Source organism: Columba livia, chromosome 3 (genome assembly GCF_036013475.1).
Source record: "Columba livia isolate bColLiv1 breed racing homer chromosome 3, bColLiv1.pat.W.v2, whole genome shotgun sequence".
NCBI classification, from domain to species: domain Eukaryota; kingdom Metazoa; phylum Chordata; class Aves; order Columbiformes; family Columbidae; genus Columba; species Columba livia.
In genome coordinates, this window is record NC_088604.1 from 95,780,876 (window position 1) to 95,800,161 (window position 19,286).

Genomic DNA, 19,286 nt, shown 5'->3' on the forward strand with positions numbered 1-19,286 from the left:
CAAACTTTGTAAATTCACTAAACTCCTGAGAACCTATATATAATGATTAGAAGGAAAATAAATTGAATTAAAACACCAATGATATACAATCTTAATGGTAATATATATTCTTCACTATACAGTCCTTTAGCTGAACATGCTGTTGGCTTTACTGTAATAGGAAAAATAATTCGTTTTTTTTTCTCATTTCACAAATACAACACAGGAAAAATCTACCCAACATACTGTAAACTCCTACCAGTTTACAACAGGCAATAAAACCCAAACAAAACAGCTGCATTTTTTATAAACACCCAGAATCGCAAACAGTCCCCTCCAGAAGTACATCTTCCTAACAAGCCTTAATAACATTCTTTCCATCACTAGCAGAATCGTATGTGCACACACAAAAAAACAAATGCTATGCCATCTTAAAAACAAACAAACACAACCCCACACACATGGTTTACCAAAGAGCTGATCTGTATAAAACCGCTACCAAGTTTTTATACGGCTGATAGATGTACCATCACAAAGACAAAACCACTCCCATCATACACAGCTCTTGCTACATTCAGAAGTTGTTTTGATCAGCATTTGCAGACTAAGGGGCTACATGCTCCTGCGCCTTGAGAACTACGAATGAAGCACAGCCAGACTGCTCCCATCCCCACAAATGACAGGTAGGTAACACTACACTAACGTGACGCTCCGCGGCGGTGCTTCTGTGAAACATCACAGGACCACCACGCCATTTAAACAGCACACATAAGGGCATGTGGTCTGTAAAAGGACAATCAAGATCACAGCCAAGCCACAATTTAGAGTAAATTCTGCTCCTGTTTTACCACAGAGACCCAAGATCTACATAGCCACATAACTGCAGGTCTAAATCTTTTTAACTGATGCAGATTTTCAGTGAGGATTAGTGTCCTCTTAACTTCAGGACAGCAACAGAGAAGGTGCACAAGCAGACCAAGTCCTTGCACACCCAAAAGCAACTACTTGTTCAGTCTATTCAGAAAAGAGGGCAACTTCAGCAACACATGACCTTGACACAGATGATCATTTAAAAGTGTGTTAATAAACACAAGCCTGTCCTGTGAAATTTTCCTAACACGTTTTCTACAGCACAAATGGTAGAAAAGTTTGATGCTTTACTTGCCAACTATCTTTTCAGTTTTACTATACACAAGCTATACAAATTCTATCCTTCTTGCTGTTTTTTAACATATAGTGGGCCAAATCAATGACCAATCTATGAAATGGGTATAAACTATATTAAACTAAGTTTGAAAATAAACTTTACACAATGAGTGGAATTAAGGGGATGAGAGTTAATGTAACCTAGATCAGTTGTCTCCAAAGTGGAGCCTGTGCACCCTACAGGGTGCACAGGACACTCCATTGGGGTGCACGAAGAAAATACTAAAACCTCAGTAGTACACGCATTTACTTTGTAAATAAATATACATATCTTGGGGGTGCATGCTCAAAACATTTTTACCAGCAGGGGTGTGCGATCAAAAACATCTGGAGATCACTGGCCTAGGCTCTCAAAGACTGACTCCCTTCTATGTTTCCATCAGCAGACAGAGGCTTCAGCCCCAGAGCAAGGGGGGCAGCTGGGGGCTCCGGGCAGGTGAGGCTTGGCAGGGCCATCAGGGTCCATCCACGTGCCCAGTGCCTGGCAACAGCCCCAGACAGAGACACTCACAGAAAAATACACACTGGGAGAATTCATATAACCTGCTAGACAGCTGGTACAATGTAGCCTAACGAATACCTGGTTATCATCACTATTGTTCTACAGTGTCCCAGGTTTCCTTTTTAAAATAAATACATAAATAGGTTTCTTTTAAGTAGGCCAAACTCAGCCCTGCTGGTGCACCCAACTGATTTACAAAGGGCAAACCTTACTAATTAGTCACAACCCAGTACAGATATTCCCTGTAACTTATCATTAGCAAAGCTTCTACTGCTTTGTTTCACACCGCTGCCACCGTACTGGTGAACCCGGCACGTACTTCCGTGTGTGTTACGTGTACCTGCGGAAGCGGCACTGCCCTTCCCTTTCGGGAAATAACCAGAGTGCCCAACAGAAAGGTGAAAGTAATAAAACTGACAAGACGTCCAAGTTATGCAGGCCAGCCCTCTGGAGACTGCTGAAACTGAAAACCTGTACCCTCCTAATGCTCTCACCTTACTACAGAGCAACAGGAGAGCAGCCCTGTGCCCCTCTCATCCAGCTTTCCCCAGTCAGCTCAAGGGTTGGAACAGCCACCTGGTACAGAAAAACGATCTGACAAAACACACTGATCCATTTCAAGTTGGATTAGGTTCTTGATTTGGTTCCAGCTTGCCATGGGGCTCTGCGGGTGGCAGTGCCAGCACAGGAGGAAGCAGGAACGAGGGAGCTGGGCAGTTGGGTGCCAGGACAGCAGCAGTGCTTCAGCCAGCTCAAAGCCACGGCTGGGCTGCAGCCACACACATGCAGCTAATGCAGCCACTGCTCTCACGTTAGTGCTGCCTGCACTATAGGCAGCAAGTTGACGGGAATGATTATTCCTCTACTCACCGCTCGTGAGCTCCCATCTGAAATCCTGTGTCCAGTTTCGTTCTCTCCCCCTGACCCCTGCTTCTTTAGAAGAAATACAGAAAAACCTGCAGGAGTCCATCAGAGTGCCAATGAAATCCTGCAGGCACGCAACACTAAACCTGAGGAAACTACATTTCTTCAGCCTGGACAACAGAAGGCTAACTAAGGTGCTACCTGCTGCCTGCCACTAGCTATAAAGGGTACGCAGACAGGCAGAGCCAGCCTCTTCTCATCAATGCACAGCAAGACACAAGGCAATGGCCAAAATGTGCAACACAGAAAAACCAACCAGATAGAAAAGAAGTACACAAACAAGAATGCTCAAGCAAGAGGGTGGAATTGCTCTCTTTGGAAATTTTCAAAACTCAAATGGCCCTGACCAACCTGTCCTAACTTTGAAGTTAGTTCCACTTACAGCAGCGTGCAGGGCCAGGTAACAGCCAGTGGTCCTTTATCAGCCCAAGTTTCTCATCGCTTTGCTACACAATCCACAATATCATGCAACGCACGCAGAGTCATTAAAACTGGATTTGTCCAGAAATAGTCCAACTATTCATACATGCTTCATATACTGTACGAGTTTTATAACTTAAAAAATGGGAGTACTCAAAACCATCATAAATACTGGATTTTAAATTCAGTCAAATTACGTTCAAGCTTGTCACAAAATAATTATTTTCCTTTCTCATTTACAATTTCATACAACCTTAATACATAACTTCTGATATAAAACAATAAATACTATTTTCACATTTTGTAAAAAGCCTAGGACAGTGGGTAGTTTAAGAAAACCAACATTTAGAGCAAAAATTCCCAAAAGTATGAGGCAATCAACATTAAAACTTGGTAAGCCACACGTAAATAAATTTATCTGCAAAACTGTTGTAAAAATCTACTGACTCATAACTTCCATGCAACTATGTAGCACCAATTCCTGACTGGCAGCATGCTGGCCCATGACTTCTGAGAGTGGACACTGACCTTTGGAAACGAATGCTTTAAAGCAGGGGTGTTGAACTCATTTTCCCAGAAGGCCACATCAGACTCATGGTTGCCTTCAAAAGGCGGAATGTAATTTTACGGCCATATAAATGTAGGAGTAGTTACACTTATATGGTCCTGAAATTATTTTTGGCCTTTCGAAGGCAACCGCAAGGCTGATGCGGCTCCCGGTGAAAATGAGTTTAACACCCCTCCTTTAAAGTGAGGCAATAACTGCTGTAGGTACAGATTTATAGTGGGAGACAGTCAAGCTTGCATACAGTAACATATGTAGTACCTGAAGCAAGTACTGTTTGAGTTCTGAGATATGCCCACTAATCCTCACAAGCTTGATAAGGCTTTGTACACATCCAGTCAGCAGGAACTCTGACGACACCTCCGTCATGCTTTGTAACAGATCAGAGCCACCAAATCTTCTGTACCGTTCTGTTGCCCTGCACAATTCTCCAGAATTTAAATCTACAATCTCAACAATAATGGTAACTTCACTATAGAATACCTGGAGAAATAAGTTATCACTGTAACAATAATTAATCAGAAAAACAAAAATAGAAGAAATCGAAGTTACTGTAATAGTCACTGCAGAGAATGATTTTGTAGTGAAAAGAGTGTGCTACATCAGATTTATGACATTTTTATCCTTCATATCCTTTTTGAATTCAGATGTAAGATAACTCTATCAATCCAATACTAGCATCCATCCCTTGTCAAACTACATCAGAGGATCACAGCGGCACTGAGTGATTCCGCACAACTGCAGAGGAAAAACACCCAGAGTTGAAGTCCTTCCCTCACATCAATTTTCATCACAACTTCCATTAATTTTCACAGTGCCAACTAATATTTTGTTTTGTGTGCTTCCAAAATACGGAGCGGAGGGCGGGGGAGGGGAAGGTGCTATTTTATGACACATGAATTAACATATATCACTTAAGCAGAATGCACTTCACGTTGCCAAGGTGCTGTAACTACTGCCTTATGCACACTGTCAGTTATCTCTCAAGTTCCCAACAAGCCCTGGACTCGCTGAAGGAAACTTACCTGCGTAGGAACAAAACCTCATTTGCATTCTCTGCAACACACGAGGGTAAGAAAGGAGTATAAACTCAAAGCCTTATTACCATATATTTTATTCTTAAATTTCAAGTCCATGCTACATTTGAACAATCTAACATCTTGTAAACTGGACAATTTGGGCTTTGGATTTTTTGATAATGGTTTGGATTTTTTGATAATTTTTTATAATGGTTTGGATTTTTTGATAAGGGTTGAGTTTATAAGACACCCGTCCGGACAGTGTCACGTGGGAAAGGTTTATCTCGCAGGGGCAAAAGGATGCTGGGGCAGGAATTAGCTGGGCTCATTTGGAGAGCTTTAAACTAGGCTCGAAGGGGGATGGGGTTGTAGCTGGGCTTGTCCCAGTGGGGCAGCATTCTGAAACTGATGAGGACCGGGTGGCCTCCTATGCCCCTAGGGACAAATTGGTGTGCTCTGCTCGCTCCCTGAAATGCCTGTACACCAATGCGTGCAGCATGGGGAATAAGCAGGAGGAGTTAGAATCCTGTGTTCGGTCGGGAGATTATGATCTGGTGGCAATTACGGAAACATGGTGGGACAGTTCACATGACTGGAATGCGGTCATGGATGGCTATGCCCTTTTCAGGAAAGACAGGCCAGCCAGGCGTGGTGGTGGAGTTGCTCTCTATGTGAAAGAGCAACTACAACATACTAAATTCTGCCCAGGAGTGGATGACGAGCGAGTTGAGGGTGTATGGGTCAGGATCAAGGGGCAGGCTGGCAGGGGTGACACTGTTGTGGGCGTCTGTTACAGGCCACCAGATCAGGCTGAGGAAGTTGATGAGGCCTTCTATGGGCAGTTGAGAGTGGCCTCACAGTCACAGGCCCTGGTTGTTGTGGGGGATTTCAACTTCCCTGATGTTTGCTGGAAGGACCATTCAGCCAGCCAGCCACAGTCCAGGAGGTTCCTCCAGTGCATTGATGATAACTTCCTCATGCAGATGGTGGAGGAGCCAACTAGGAGAGGTGCACTGCTGGATCTCATCCTCACTAACAAGGAGGGTCTGGTCGAAGCAGTAAAGGTTGAGGGCTGCCTGGGTTGCAGTGACCACGAGATGGTGGAGTTCAGCATCTTGGGTGGCAGGAACAGAATAGCAAGTAGAATTGCAACCCTGGACTTTAGCAGGGCTAACTTTGGCCTTTTCAAGCAATTGCTGGGGGAAATCCTATGGGCAAGACTGCTTGAAGGTAAAGGGGCCCAAGATAGCTGGATTGCATTCAGAGATTGCTTCTTCCACGCTCAGGATCAGAGCATCCCCACACGTAGGAAGTCAAGGAAGGGAGCCAGGAGGACTGCATGGTTGAATAGGGATCTGTTGGGTATGCTCAAGCAGAAGAGGAGAGTTTACAGGTCATGGAAGCAGGGGCTGGCCACTTGGGAAGAATATAAGGCTGCTGTTAGAGGATGTAGGAAGGCAGCTAGGATAGCCAAGGCCTCCTTAGAATTACAGCTGGCGAGAGGGGTCAAGGACAGCAAAAAGAACTTTTTCAAATACATAGCAGATAAAACTAACACCAGAGGCAATGTAGGCCCACTGATGAATGGGGTGGGTGCCCTGGTGGCAGAAGATACAGAGAAGGCAGAATTACTGAATGCCTTCTTTGTCTCTGTCTACTCTGCCAGAGGCTGTCCTGGGGAGCCCTGTACCCCTGAGACCCCGGATGAAGCCAGGTCAATGGAGGAGTTTGCTTTAGTCGACGAGGACTGGGTTAGGGAGCAATGAAATAGTCTGGACATCCATAAATCCATGGGTCCAGATGGGATGCATCCGCGGGTGCTGAGGGAGCTGGCTGAAGTCATTGCTGGACCGCTCTCCATCATCTTTGCCAAGTCTTGGGAAACGGGAGAGATGCCCAAGGATTGGAGGAAAGCAAATGTCACTCCAGTCTTCAAAAAGTGCAAGAAGGAGGACCCGGGTAATTATAGACCGGTCAGCCTCACCTCTGTCCCTGGGAAAGTAATGGAACAGCTTATCCTTGGTGCCATCTCAAGGCATATCAAGGATAAGAGGGTTGTAAGGGGCAGTCAGCATGGCTTTACCAAGGGTAAGTCATGCTTGACCAACCTCATAGCCTTTTATGAGAATGTAACAAGGTGGATGGATGATGGCAGAGCGGTGGATGTGGTCTACCTTGACTTCAGTAAAGCCTTTGACACAGTCTCCCACAGCATCCTCATAGCTAAGTTGAGGAGGTGTGGCCTAGACAATAGAGTAGTGAGGTGGGTTGCAAACTGGCTTAAGGAGAGAAGCCAGAGAGTGGTAGTCAATGGTGCGGAGTCTAGCTGGAGACCAGTATCTAGTGGAGTATTAAGTATTTCTACTTCCCCCTTCTCATTACTGTAATACATGATGTGCAGCAGAATAGTGATATGGTATTCAATGCAAAAGAGGCACATACTGAAAATCCTCATTGCAAATTGAAGTCTCACTCTCAGTTTTACTCAGGCAAAAATACAGAACGCATAATTGTCAAAAAGTTGTCACTTCAGGACAACAGGAGAAAGGAAGCAAAATTAACTTTTAAAATCTACTTTACAAAACACAAAGATGTAACTACTCAGTTGTAAACCATGCTATGCTTATATTTTACAGCATGTCATTATTCCTCACAAATATTTTCTCTCCCAGACTCATCAACAAAAAGCAACTACTACACTGTTGTGAAATCTATCAGGAACTGTGCTCTAAAAAAGCTAACAAAGAGATTTGGGAGTCTAACCTAGTAACACAGTGCAATATGCAAATGTGAATTTTCTATATAGATATGAAAATGTGATTTCATATCAAGATTCTAAATCCAAGTAGTACTTTCAAGACAAACTGACAATGTTTGAAATTAGCTGCAGAACTGAATTTAAGCATCAGTATTTCAAGACATACGCATGCAACAGATCATGAGAAGAAATTTGTAATTTTAAATATTCAGAAGAACAATGCAAAACCTCTACATTAAAAACTACCTGCCCCCCCCCCCCCAAAAAAAAAAAAAAAAAGAGGACTATTCGGGAGTCAGATCAATAGCAACGATCACATAACACTGAAGTGCTACCTCTCACGAACTGCCAAGCGCAACAGCACATGGTTTCTAAGATCTGGCAGGAAATGAACATCTAAGAGGACAAGCAGAGTGCTTACACAATTTTGAAGTACCAGCTCCACACACAGAAAGGCAAATTAAAAACACACACTACAGCACAGACAACCTACAAGAGGTTGTTCATCCAACTCTTAAATTCAATTTCCCTTTAGTATACCATAAAAGATTATTGATTTGAGTTTGGCAAATGTGGTAATTTTTCAAGATTCCAAAAACTACAGTGATATTTTAATATATTAAGAAGGAGGAGGAAAAAAAAAAGGAAATGTGCATTTCGATTGTTAGCAGCATGTATGACAGTAAAGGTTAATCCAGCTAGAGTCAAGCATTCTGAGCACACCTCTGAACCCCCAGTTCAGCTGTCTAAAATGTGGTTTCCCCCAGACACACATTCAGAACTTCATTTCTGATTTATTCAATACAATTTTTTCCTATTGCATCCAGAGCTCTTCTTGGCAACCTCAAAATCTTGACTAGACTTTCATCTGAGATAGATTTTTTAGAACACAGAGAGAAATCCCAGAGTAACTCATGGCCTGCAGGTCAGGATGGTTCCCGGCCTCCTGGGATTCCCCAGGTGCAAGGCTCAGCTCAGCCCATTCCCCCGGCAGTGACAAGCCTCACTGCTACGCTATGGCCTATTTTGGCGTCTGTCTCCTGACATGCTCCACCGCATACAAAATTCTTCAGGAATCTCAATAATCATAAAAAATTTTGAAAGGTCCTGGTTTAATCCCAACAGAGGAAAAGGAGGAGGTGACACCTCAACATTTCCTTCAGAAAGAAATGTTTGCCTGCCCAAAGGAAGTTAGATGTTCCTAAGTATTTCCAGAAACTACTGTATGCAATGACAAAGGCTATTTGCACACATTATTTGTGCAACACAATAAACACAATACTTCAAGAAATATCTTGAGTCAGTTCTTCGGATGTTTTTACCTTGTTTCTACTAGAGGATATCCGTGTTGTTCTGGAACATTTCAACACTAGTGCAAGAAAACACACAAAAGCAATAAAACTGATCGTCTCTTTGTGACAGTTAATCGTGGTAATTTTGCCTAAAACCTCAGCGATTCTCAATTAAACCAAAAATAATACAGACACAATAGTTGGTTTTTTCCACAATGAAAGCAGAGGCAAGTGAACATTTGAAAATGAAGATATACATACTCATTTAACTACATTGGTGATCTTGAAAAACGCATCAGTTCAGGTCAGCGTTTATGCATTTACGCTGGTGCAACAAAGGCTTTCCTGATACTACTTATTCCAACTTTCAAACTAGTACAGTTGTAGATCACAAAAGCTAGTACAGTTTATTAATCTTGCTGCTTTTCCACTATTGTAAGAAAGCAAAACATGCTTGCTTTTGCAGGCAATCCCTATGTCTATGCTGGACTGGTGTTTGTCACCATAAAAAGCCTTTAAAGCACAGACACGGCTTATTCCAGCAGAACTACTAGGAGAAATTATGCCAACTCCCTGAACAGAACAAACTACATTATCAAAGACACTCTCATGCCTGGACTGTATCTATTACTTAGATGGGATGACACTTCCAGGCTCTCATTTCTGTATTAAAAAGCGCCAGCCATTAGACCTACCACAAGCCTAATGGAGTGTGAAAAGGCACAATCATTGACCATTAGAGCCACATTATAAAACATAACTGCACTTATGCAGATACAAGTTTTCTGGAATCAATGTGGAAGTACACCAGTAAAACTGAAAATGTAACTGGAGTACTGTGAATGTGTAAGTAGCACACCAATGCATCCAGACCTCCAAAGCTCTTCAAACAGAGACTTATGGACCTACCTCTGGTGCCAACCTTCACGGATATAGAAAGTGTCCTTGGAGAAAACTGGAAATGATGGGACTTTTTTTTTTTCCTCTCAGTACAATTAAACTAAATATATAAACTCCTTGAAAACAACACATGGAGGAGTGGGAGGGGGGCAGGAAAACTGTGCATCTATAAGGTGATGTAAATATTTAGCTATGGGAGAACTATCTCTCTCAAGTGCACAACTATGTAGCACTGACATAAGGCCACACAAGTCAAGAAGACAGGTGTTAATACACAAGGCAAGTACTCAAAGTATGAACAAAACAAGAACACATTTAAAACACATTCCTATCATACTGGCAAACAGGCCAAGGTCTACCAATGAAAGCACAATCGGGTTCTTGTATAAAGACCATGAGCTTCTGCACTCCTTAGCCAACACAAACCAGCTGCAAGAAATACAAAGTACTACTTGAAACAACAACAAAAAGAAACAACTTCTAAGCCCAGACACAACCAACCAAACAGACCTAAAAAGAAAAGATGTAGTATATTTAAATACTCTCTGCCAAAGACCCCAAGATGAGAATACATTTTGCTCTAATGTGAGCAAGTCAGATTAGAGAATATATACATAGTCATTTGGCAAGTACTATGCCCTGAGAGAATACAAACTGGTCATTTTTGTCCCATTTTTGTCATTTCTTCATAATTTTCACAAATTAATGAAAAAACCCACACACAATGAACCAGACATTAGTGTATAGAGAAATTTTATTGTACAAAAATACACCACTAAAAAAATCACTACCTTGATCTCAAGACTACTGTTAGCATAAATGGAAAATAATCTCTTTGAATGCATTTAATGTCATTACATTTCTGAAATACGTGAACAAATACTGTATTCCACACTCAACAGATTTTTAAACAATGAAAGTTTTAGCAGGTGTGTTGTTTAAAAAGCTGAAATGTTAACAAAGTTGTCCCCCCACCAAAGTCTTTAGAAACAAGAGTTTCTATCCAGACAGTCTTTTTAGTACATGCCAAGCAATAAATGTGTATCGCACTATAAATGTTGTTTAAAAGCTTTCAACATCAACAGACAAATAATTGAACCAGGCTTCAAATTACTCCTGAATTTAAAAATACCTCCCAGTTCCTTCAGGGAAGCATGGGGAAACCTTCCTATGATCTGTCAAAAAGCATGAAAGGGAGAACTAAACAAGCATTCTGCCCTCCTTGGTGGGCACAGCACGACTTGGTCTGGCAGCATACTTGCTGTTCCTCAATACATATGTTGTCGGTATTAAAGTCTCATGAGCACTGATCAGATGGCACAGAAATGTTAAAAAAAAAAAAAAGAAAAATCTCTGATCAAAAAATAGGAGACCATTTTCAACACTCTCCCTACAAAACAGCACCGAAAGAAAACTTTGAAAGCCCGCTAAAGTGGAGCTGCCATATTTGAATAATTTGGAAAAGGCACTGCTTCCTGTGAAACATACAAGTGACAAAAGACTGAATGGATGCTAGTCCCTCCCCTCGAAACAATTACCAAGAGTAACAGCTACACAATGAGTTACCTACCCACCCACCTAAAAGTTACTTTCCCTTGTATTTTTGCAAGCAGTTCCAGAGGTGTTAAAGTGAGGACTGCTGTGCCTTATGTGCTGCACATCATTTTTTAAAGATGGATTTTTAATGACATGCTGTATTTTTCTGGCCATCATTCAACCTTTTGTTTCCCTACACTGTGAAGTCATCTCAAGAAATGTGTATTTCAAGAGGTATGAAATGTGATGTTTACAGGCTTTAATTTGGGAGCAGAGTCACCTCGGAACCAAACCCGTTTAACACCTCACAGGACCTGGGGAAATGGGGGAGGCCTGAGAAGGCCCAACAACACCGATGGCGGCCTTCCCAAAACAGCCATGCCGGGGGGAAAAAAAATAAATAAATAAATGAAGGAGAGCAGCTTCTGGGATTTCGGGGAGAGGATTTCTCGCCTCCCGAGACAGAAGGAGAGACAGCCCGAACGGGGCGCGGCGGCACTAGAAAGAGCCCTAAAATGGCGCCCGTGGGGGAGGAGAGTCAGAGCGAAACTGCGCAACAAACGCTGGCACAGAGCCAGACAGCGCCATCTTCCCCGCTCTCCCACTGCCACCGACAGCGGCACCGCCAGCACCGAACACCGGCCGCGCAGCCCGGGCACGGCCGGAGCTGCTCCGGGGCACTTTGCCCTTCTTCGAATCTCGTTTCGCTCCGTGCTGCCGAGCCCCGGGGAGACCGGCGGGGTGCCCGGAGCTGAGAACCCGGCAAAAGCAAAGGCCTCCGCATCGCCTTCCTTCCCCCACGGATTATTTACTAACAGTTTTAAGGAAATACAAACGTGCCCGCTACAGGTCCTTCAGTTTTCCCCGTTTTTTAACATTACTAGCTCTGCTTTCTGCCGTAATCCATAACTTAGTTTTGCAATTAACAGCAGAAACATTATAAATCAAGTACTGAAGCCCCCCCCCCCCCCCCAACCCAACAAAATAAATACGAACTCTGAGAATTTCAGAAAATCCACTCCACGACCCAACCGCTTTCAGGCACAAATAAGAACTATAGAACATTGTTTCTTTTACGGAAAATAATCCCAGCAGCACAAAAGATCGGATTCACGTCCTCGAGCGAATCAAAGCAAAACGAGTTACTCCAGATGAGACGATTTATTGTTTTTAAAAGAGGCGTTACAGTTAAATATTCTCTCTCCAAATGAAAAAAAAAAAATCACAGTGAAAAACTTGGTCCTGAAAAGGAGGAAAAAAAAGCGCTATTAGCCCAAACCTACCGCCCGAGCATTTCGCGCACACACAAAAAGCGGCACGGCTTCCATTCCGTGGTTAAAAGGAGGCACGGAGCAATTCCGAGGAAATGGCAAATAAAGAACCAAAGAAATCGAATCAGATCTAGTAGCGACACCGAAAACCAGAAAACGAGTGAAAAATAAATCCCCAGAAGGCACAAATCTGAGACATAAGCTCAAAGAAACGACAAGATTAGGGTGGTGGCAAGTGGACGGGGGGAAGGAGAAAAATAAGCCAGGAGTGAAAAAGGAAAAAAGAAAAGAAAAATCCTTCCCAGCTCCACAGCCAGGAGAGAGACGAAGTGTCTCCATTTTCCCGACGAGAAGGAAGAAAGAGTGTTTCACAGACCACAGAGCTTTAGAGAAAAGCAAAGAAACGAGGGGGGAAAAAAAAGAGGGAGGAGATTTGAAAAGATTATTTTTCTTTCTCCCTCACACACTCTCTCTATCCCCCTCTCTCCCTCTCACTCTCTCTCTCACACTCACACATAACACACACACTCCCTCCTCTCCTCTTTCCATCCCTCTCTTGATGGCCATCAAGGGGGCGGAAAATAAAAAAAAAAAAAAGACAACAACAACAACTAATTTTAAACCGGCTCAATCAATGAGTCATTAAAAGAGATTTTTCTTCCCTCCTCTCCTGAATTTGCATGGCATCAGCAAGAAAAAAAAACCAAACCTCTCCCCTCTCTGCAGCTATCAGCCTGGACCTGAAACCTTATCTCTCCCTTCTACCCCCCCGCCTTTATTTTAAGAAACAACTTTTTTTTTTTAAGTGCCCTCAGCAGTCACCACCACCAGGCTCGCCGAAAACAGAAATATATGGTTCATTTCCATGTGAATCCACATCTGCCCAAACAACAGCCACCCACAAAATATCCCTCTTCTTCCTCCTCGTCTCCCCTCTCTCTCGCTCGCTCTCTAGATATATATTTATATACATAGCCCCAGAGCCAATAGCTCTCTGGGCTGAAACCTAATATCCTGGTTTTGGCAACTCCTGGCTGTTAATTTGCTCCTCTTTCTTTTCTGTCTGTCTGGAGATAGATTTCCCCCCTCTCTTTTCCCTCCCCGAAGGAAGGGAGGAAGGAGGTTGTGTGTTTTTTTTTTTTTCCTTGAAATTTTTATCACAAAATTATAATACACTCAAAGGGAAACTCACCGTCATGAAAAAGCAGTGCCTTGTCAACGGGGTTTCTTCGCCATCACATCAGGGGCTGGCAGTGTAAGAGAGAGAGAGGGAGAGCGAGAGAGCGAGGGAGGGAGGGAGGGGGAGAGAGAGCGAGCGAGAGAGGGGGACAGAGGGAAGCGAGCGGGAGGAGAGCGCGGCACGGCACGGCGCGGCACAGCACCGCGCCACGGCACCACCGCACCGCACCGCGCCGCGCCGGCGGGCCCGGCACCGCGCCGCGCCGCACCCGCGGGGCCCCGCCGCGCTGCTCCGCCGGCACACGCACCGCCGCCCTGCCATGATGAGGCCCCAGCCCCAGCGCTCGCCTCTTCTACCGGTAGTCCCTTTAAAAACTTTACCTCCTTTTTTATATACATATATATATATATATATATATATATTTTTTTTTTTAAAGAAAGTCGTACCTCTGACTATGTACGTACGACCTACACTGTTTACTTTCGGTTAAAAGTTGACACTTGGGTTACGGAAACGTACCAAAAAAAAAAAGTCCCGCTAAAAAGAACATTAATTTCAACAACTTGATCGGCCTCCTTGATACTAAAGTTGTAAACACGCTTGTGGCAGCCCCCAGAAAAGGAAATGCAAGGTCACCTTGAGAAAGAGAAGATGTGATCCTCTTACAAGTGGCAATATTTTGAATATTTTTAGATGACATGCTCGTCACCTTCAATTTCAGCTGCTTGAAAAAAGGTCTGGCTAACCTAAAAATGCTGATTTGGAGTCAAAGCTTATAGCATATAGAGTTCATTGATACAATTCTACAACTTTTTTCAGCTAAAAGCATTAATCCAATAATTTTGTTGAAAGCTTTTGGATTATTAAAAGTAATGTAACTCAAAATATACACTTCATTCATTAAAAGTATGTATTTTTTATTCAGATGATTCAGAATAGCCTAGTTTATTTAAAACAAAAACATTTTGATTGAAAACAGATTTAGATTCTTAGCACGTAGAGATGTATGGTAATGCTTTTAAAATAAGAAATCTCTTTAAGACTTTTTTTCTTCTAGTAAGCGTCATTCCCAAGGATGTGCTCACAACCACCTTTTCTCTTGTTTTTCCTAAGAAAACATAACTTCATTAAACTTCTTTGAGCACTGTATTTAGTAGCACATTCTTCTTTCTTAGTTTTACAGTGAAAAAAAAAGTTTTTATTTTTTTATGTACAATTACATGGAACTTCCCCAGGAAGTGGGCCAGATTTTTTATGTTTCAAAAAAGTCAGCACCTCAGTATTGTTTTCAATTAGAACCTGGTTATATTATTTAAGTAATCAACTAATTCCTGTTATAATACGGGAAACAAAGGTTAAGTCTGATCTCAAACCTTTGCCAAAGCCACGACTCACCTGCAATTCTTGTTTACATGTATGCCTGCAGTAGAAAATTTAGGTGGAGTTTCAAATCACTCCCTAAATGGAAAGGTTGGGCTTTAGAGCAGGAGTCTAACAGGTCCTTCATGCAGTCCAGACGTATTAAACACAGACATGGCACTGCCTCGACCATCAGTCAATATATTAACTGCACTTTTATAAATTCAGGATGGGCCTCAATAGCCAACAATATGGATGTAAACACCACACGTCAGTGGGCTCAGCATCCTTGTTGTTCTTACAGCAGACGTGACATTAGCATTAGAAAATCGAAAACGCCAAACTTTAAGGTTCCTAACTTCAGCAAATGCTTCAAGGGGCCAAACTCTGCCCTGAATTAAAGCCTACTCAGCATCACTGGCTTTAGAGAGCGTTGCTCAAGTAGGAACTTGTAAGCTGGAGAGACAACACAAGTGTTTTTCTTTGGTTAACAGGAAGGAACTTGGCTTTGGAGGTTACAAAGCAGAGCATCTGATCAGTATAATATTGTTGTCATTATTATCCCAGTCCTACAGAAACCACAAATAGGAAGTAGGCAATACAAAGAAGAAATAGGAAGGAAGACAAATTACTTTGAATAGATTCCTTTATCATAAGAAATGCAAGAAAGCCTATGTAAATTGTTCACAGTTGTACCATAATTTACACACACTTTCCCTGAAGGATGTTTCAAAACAGCATTGCTAATAACCTTGCTAAGTGGAGACAGTACAGAAATGGAAGGAGAGCTAACATCTATACAAACACCCTGAAGCAACTAGATTTCTCCAGACAAACACAAGACAGAGTTTAAGATTGAAAACCCTTTACATTGCCACTAAGTGGACAAAACCAAACCACAACACACTGTACTCTCTGCAGAAGTAAACTGGCATATATTTCTATATTTCCTGTATCTGTTCAGAAAGAAAATTGGCTCAGGTAGAAATGGTTACTAAAAAAAAAAAAAAAAAAGTTGGATACGACTTTATAGGTCAGATTGAAGTACACATTTAAGGCAAAAATCATGTTACTTTTAATACTAAGACGTTTCAATGTAGGCTTCAGCTGTAGTGTTATCACATCCTGATGTACTACAGAGTTTTCCAGACCATGTTTGTAAAAAAACACTGTTTTTTGCCATGAGGTACTCATGCTTTTTTAAGAGGATTACATGGCGTTTCTGAACTGAGTATCATTGCCCCAGGAGGCTGCCCCTCTTCTCACTGCCTTACTGCATTAACACAAAAGAGCCTAATATGTCAAAATTCTTCTGCCCCAAGGTGACCTCCCCAGAGTTGTCATCTTCAACCAAAGTCCTATTACCTAAATCACATACAACGCACATTAACTTTCTGTCTCTCCTTAGCTTCCTCAATCACATCAATTCACTTTCTCATTCATTTTCCTGCAGCAGATTCAGAAAGAGTACGAGGAAATAAGCATGAGAAGAAAGGCAAGATCAGCATCAAAAAGGAGCAGGAGAAATATTTAACAGACGCTGTCGTAATAATTCTTAAGTAGAGCTATGAGGAACACCATGTGCACCAATCACACAACATGCTACTTGGCTATATTTTGACATCAGCTGTCAAACTGCGACCATGCTATTTAACAACTACCACTCTCATAGGTGTGCAAAGACACCAGATGACATTTGGAGTGAGCCAAGATACATAGCCCTGAAATGACAGATTGTGCAGAAGTGAAAATTAAGTTTAGATATTGATAGGGAGAAAATAAGGGGGTACAAAACACCCTCCCCATTCATTCTGTCTCCAGGTTTCTCTTAGATCAAGTCACTTCATTATTATTCAGCCAATTTTTCCATGGAATCTCAAGCACTGCAATCCTTGTGCAGTCATGAATTCGTACCCCAAAAGAAGATCAAGCAGCAGCAGCAGATTCATAAGAAATAATTTAAGGACTAAGCTGTTTGCATTAAAGGAATTAATTCCACAGTCACCCCAAGATTCTTGCATGAATAGTTGTTTTGTAACCTCAACTCACTGCATCCTCTCTGAGGTTTACTGGATGGAAAAGAGTGTCATTTCTTCCATTGCAGCCTTGCTTCCCCAGCTCTATTGATGGCACTTCTTCCGATGCTGCTTTACCTCTCCATCCCTTAACACGTTTTTTGTGTCAGCTCATCACCAGACACACCATTTATCCAACTACATACTGCTTTGTTAATTACTAATTTGGATAAGAATAAATAACTCTAAGCTTGAAGGCATAGAAACAGAGGTCATCATTAAAAGGTGCAAGCAATAGAAAGGTAGAGTTCACAACACTTGAAAAGTAGGACACTCAAATACAGTGGCAGGAACTTTAACTTGGAATGTAAATGCAACATCGCACAGGAAAAATTCAGCTCAATACCCATATCAACTGTCAAATTTTGAAAAGTTGCCACCAATACTTAGATGAACCACCAGTAAAAATTTCCTAAACATTACAAATTTCAGCTTGATACCACACCTCACACAAAACAGTGCTTTCAAAACCAGGATCATAATTGCATAGTGTAACTTATAAAGCTGTATGACTCCAGTATGAATCATCACACCAAACACAGGACTACCTAACTAATATGTATCTTAAAGGGTGACTGGTCAGGTCGTAACTAAGAGTGAACTTCAGAGCAAGAGATTTACACCATTACCAGCAGAGAGACAGTTTTCCATGACTACAGATTATGTGAAGGCCAACAGGGCTGCTTTGTGACGAATCCAAAGAACAAGTGTTGAAGAACTACACTCCTCTGAGATGTGGATCTGAGGTATAGAAGACAATCAAGGAAAACGTGGTGACTGGACCTCCCATTGAAATAAATGAAAATGCAAAATTATTACTGGAACAGATCAAGAACAACTATATCATGCTCCGGGTTATTTAAAGAGTCTCCTATTCTTCAGCCTAGAGTAACTTAAAAAGGAGAATTAAGTTTGAAAGATTAATAGCTCTCACTTCCAATTTAGAATCATCTGAAGATACTCAGCTACTGAAATGCATTGGAAAAAAAAACACCTCTGGAGACAGAACTTCACTGCGGTATCTGGAGAAAGAAAGAAGCTTGCAAAATATTCATAGTTCATTTGGTTAGCATAGACGAATGAGAAAAAAATTAGGTAAGTAAAGACACAGAAATACATAAGAGTATGTTACTGAGTAGATGGACACAAGGTTTTGAAGAAAAAAAAAAGTACTAGTAGTATTTAAAAACAGTAGCAGGCAATGAAGCTAACAAAAGGACCATTCCTAATACAACTGAGGTGCCGTGGACGATTAAAAATAAAATATCAAATACATATTAATAGAAGGAAACTTAAGCAAAAAATTGAGACCTAAAACATGAAACCAAGCATTATAGGGATAACAGACACAGTGGAATAGTAAGTAACACCAGAAGCATTCATTTTCAGGAGAGAGACACAAACATGCTGAGCTATACTTGTATAAGGACAAGACAAAATAGAGGAACGAAGGGGACGCTACAAATAAAGCATCATCAGTGTCACATCTTTTGAGAAAGGATGGTGTTACCTGGGTGTTTCTGGGACCCTACTAGAAACCAAACGGATAAGATTTGGATATGAAGACTGCTATAAGATATGCTTATCGATATGAATGGAATTTATTCTCTCTGATTTAGACTGAAGAACAAATGCTAATAATAGGAGGTGGTCCTCCTTCAAAACGATAGCTGACAGATTTTTTCATAAGATGAATAAGGCAAAAAGTACAAGCTCAGTTTTGTTAACTAATGAATATACTACAGAAAAGCTAACAGAAAACAGTAAACTTGGATACGATTACTTCAAGTTAATTCTATTTAAACTATTCATAAAAATAAATGGAATATGTTTGCAATTAAGATTCACAATTCCAAAATGGTAAACTTTTACAGACTATTGAATTGAGGTGATCCATTGAACTGGCTAGTCCAATAACCAAACATAGTTTTCTGGAACGTTTTAAAATAAACAAAAATGTAAAAGCATCTGAAGTATAAGCACTGAAAAAAAATCTCTTAGGAACTCCAGAACTAATAGAATAACTACATCAAAGGGAGAGTCCACAAGGCATCTGTAGTTTACATACTCTGTCTTTGGAATTTAACTGATGTCAATTAGCAAGTCAAGATTCTAAATACAAGTTAGTAGCTGGGCCTGGACCAAACCTAAGCACTCTTCTGCTCTTGAGCTTTCATGTTTAGTGTATTTGGGGCTGCCTTTATTCATCTTGAAGTGCCTCTTGTCATAAAATGATGTGCTTTGAAGTCTGTCCCTGGTTTTGGAGGCTAACTCATTTTCGTAGAAATGAATTTGTTTCC

At 41.6% G+C, this 19,286-nt stretch overlaps 1 protein-coding gene across 4 annotated transcripts in view; it reads right to left on the reverse strand.

The window, feature by feature from the left end:
• BICRAL (BICRA like chromatin remodeling complex associated protein) overlaps positions 1-19,286 on the reverse strand; it is a 59,050-nt gene that overhangs the window by 35,592 nt on the left and 4,172 nt on the right. Inside the window, exon 1 of one of the 4 annotated variants that reach the window (XM_065058329.1) lies at positions 13,565-13,771. The exons of 2 other annotated variants lie outside the window; for them this stretch is intronic. The gene's annotated coding sequence lies outside the window, so the exon portion shown is untranslated. Of the gene's footprint in view, positions 1-13,564; positions 13,772-19,286 lie in introns of those variants that run through there. One more of the 4 variants, XM_065058333.1, reaches the window with a different exon arrangement.